The sequence below is a fragment of the Anomaloglossus baeobatrachus genome, chromosome 7 (assembly GCF_048569485.1).
Source record: "Anomaloglossus baeobatrachus isolate aAnoBae1 chromosome 7, aAnoBae1.hap1, whole genome shotgun sequence".
NCBI classification, from domain to species: domain Eukaryota; kingdom Metazoa; phylum Chordata; class Amphibia; order Anura; family Aromobatidae; genus Anomaloglossus; species Anomaloglossus baeobatrachus.
The window spans coordinates 169,311,111-169,313,459 of record NC_134359.1 but is presented as its reverse complement, the minus strand read 5'-3'; positions in this window follow the sequence as shown (position 1 = coordinate 169,313,459).

Below are 2,349 nucleotides of genomic sequence, written 5' to 3'. Positions count from 1 at the left end.
AGCGTGATCAGCTGACCGGCTTATAATGCTGACGTCAACGGGTCAGGACTTGTACTGGCGTCTAATAAACGCTAGTACAGTGATCCCTGGGAGCCAGCGCTGCAGATTCTGTGAGCCACGGTCAGCTTGACAGTGGCGCAGAGAGTGTCCGACTCCCAGGCAGCTGCTGGGAGACACCGTGGACCCCTGCATAAGGCACCCCCCTGCCAGCTGCTCCCGCCTGCCTCCTCTACATATAGCTCTGGGGCCCGGTGAGTAGAAGAATGAAAGAGGAGGGGCCTTGGCTGCCAGTGTGTCCAGGCCCCCCTGTATGCTTCTGCCCAGCGGGTCCGCCCTCTGATGTGCATCTCCCCTTCCCAAGCCCCACCTCCTTCAGTGACCCAATCTGCAGTCCGTCCAGCACATGGCTTATTAGCATGCTCCGCCCCATAGTAGCCAAGCCACACTGCTGGGCCCCTCTGCTGTGGCTGTGACTGGGGCCTGGTGAAGAGGCAGGCCTGGTCAGCCTGGGCTTAATACAGCTAAGTAATTACCCCAGGCTTAGCTGGGCCCCCCCTCTTCACAGAGCCCAATACACCAGTCACAGTAGTAATGCCCTGATGGCGGCCCTGGCTCCGCACCCTGAGATGTGCGCCAGTCCAGAGGGAGCTATCAGTTCTCCCCTCAGGGACCGTATTCTTCTGCGTCTCACTTGGTTCCCAGTCGTGACTAGACTGAATAAGTGTGTCTGTGGCTTCTGTTCCCCAGATCTGTCGCCCCACCCACGCGAGCCCCAGAGTTAGTGGATGGGAGGCCCCAGACGATATGGTGACCATCTTAAATGACCCTACCCTAACCCCATCCCGATTAGTGGGCAAATGGCTCATGTGTGGTGATGGATGTGAACCGGCACCGATCTCCTCCTTACCAGGGATGAGTACCGCACCTCTGGTGAAATGCAGTACCCTGTGGCAACTGAAGCCTCCGGGGCACCACATTAGCGTATAGTTAGTGCATGTGTGTAACTGTAAGATGTGGTAGTGTAAAGTGTATGTGTGTGTAACTGCAATGTATACAGTGTGTGTGTAACTGCACAATAAATTAATGTACAGTGAGTGTGTGTATGTTTACCTGCAAGATGTAGTAATATATAATGACTCATTATTAGTGACTCATTATCTTTGTGTAACTGCGAGCTGTGGTAATATATAGTGTATGTGTGTGTAAATGTGCATGTAGCAGGGCTGTGCATGTTTATATACAGTATATATATAATATAGGGAAAGGGATTTTTTTTTTTTAAATGTTGCACTTAGAATTATTACAATTAAAATTAAGGCATCATACACTTAGTGATTAGACTGAATGTATATTGGATCACTGTTCCTTACTGATCAATTTTATTATTTGATATGCAACAGTGAGCCAATACGCAGGTAACAGGGTATTATCTAGCCAAAGTCTCTTATATTGTATAATTGACCAGAGGTAGGGGATCTTAATATTGATTGTCAGCTATATTAAAAATCGAGGCAGTGATTGCTGCAGTGAACTTCATTATTGGATAGTGCTGTATTTCATGATTGTACACATCAGCCAGCTCATCGTATAACACAAACTGCAGACAATAAGAGCAGATTTGTAACCTCCCTAATCTACCTTAGTACACTAAAATTAGTGATATCAACACCTCCATTTTACACTGCCAGGGAAGTTTTAATTAATAGGAAAATGTTTTTTCTATTTTCTGCTGTTTAAACCTGGGGTGCATCTTATAGTAAGGTGTGTCTTATAATCAGTACATGAAAATACTGTATAAGAACACTTATAGTTGGTATGTGAAAATCCGGTACTATTTTGAAGAATTTGGTGCAAAAATTGGAACTTAATACCGCAAGAGAAAGAAAAGTGACATTAATGAATCCTAAATGGTGAAATGTAGCCATGGTCCCTATGAACTAAGCCCCAATTCATTGACTAGTTTTTCCCAGTTTTATGGTGCAAAACTGCTTGAAGCAGTCACAAAACGTCCTTGCAAGATCCACAAACGTTTTGGAAAGCGAGCAGAGCATAGCTGCTATTGGTCAGTTGAAAGCACAAAATTCAAGATGCACATGCTAGTATACCCTTCATCAAGACTGGCAAACAAAGCACCAATCTTGATGAATTGGGGCCAACATTTGCTGAGAAAATACAGCTTTCCTGGCCTTTTTTATCTCACCTAGCTTAAAAATCTGGATGAGATATACCTTTTCTTCAGTATTTCCTCAGCTCACAGAGGGTAAACTAAAATATTTTAGACTATTTACAATGTAAAATTTGTCACAAAATAAAGAAAAAGTAAGTATATTTCAAAATTATTTTATTGAA